Source organism: Arachis duranensis, chromosome 3 (genome assembly GCF_000817695.3).
Source record: "Arachis duranensis cultivar V14167 chromosome 3, aradu.V14167.gnm2.J7QH, whole genome shotgun sequence".
Lineage (NCBI taxonomy): Eukaryota > Viridiplantae > Streptophyta > Magnoliopsida > Fabales > Fabaceae > Arachis > Arachis duranensis.
In genome coordinates, this window is record NC_029774.3 from 89,940,911 (window position 1) to 89,941,563 (window position 653).

Sequence of the window (653 nt, forward strand, 5' to 3'; positions counted from 1 at the left end):
GGGGTACTTTCTAGGATTTGCTTCATCATGAGGAGGAGAAAATAGAGAAATTTGATTAGTATTAAAAAAGAAAGAATATTTACAAAGTGTTTACCCTTTAGGTCGGGTATTCTACTTAACCGGGTGTCTCATTAAAAAACCCTTGTGGGGAAAAAGAGTACACCTCGGGTTAGGTTTTTCTAGCTGTAGTACCGTCTTAGATTACAGGCGTGCCAGGCTCTGGGCAGTTCATTGCCTTCTAGGTTGGATATTTTGTAGTAGCCTGTCCCTAAGACTTCTGTTACCTTGTAGGGCCCTTTCCAATTTGCGGCTAGCTTTCCTTCTCCCGACTTTTGTGTTCCGATGTCATTTCGGATTAGAATCAGGTCGTGAATGGAGAAACTTCGCTTTATTACCTTTTAATTGTATCTGAGGGCCGTTCGCCGTTTTAAGGCTTCCTCGCGGATTCGGGCTCTTTCTCGGACCTCGGGGAGGAGGTCGAGTTCTTCCCTTTGTGCCTGAGGGTTGCCTCCTTCGTTGTAGAAGATGACTCTGGGCGACCCTTCATCTATTTCGATAGGAATCATTGCCTCCATCCCGTAAGCTAGTCGGAATGGGGATTCTCCCGTTGTAGAGTGCGGGGTTGTCCGATATGCCCATAGTACCTGGGGGAG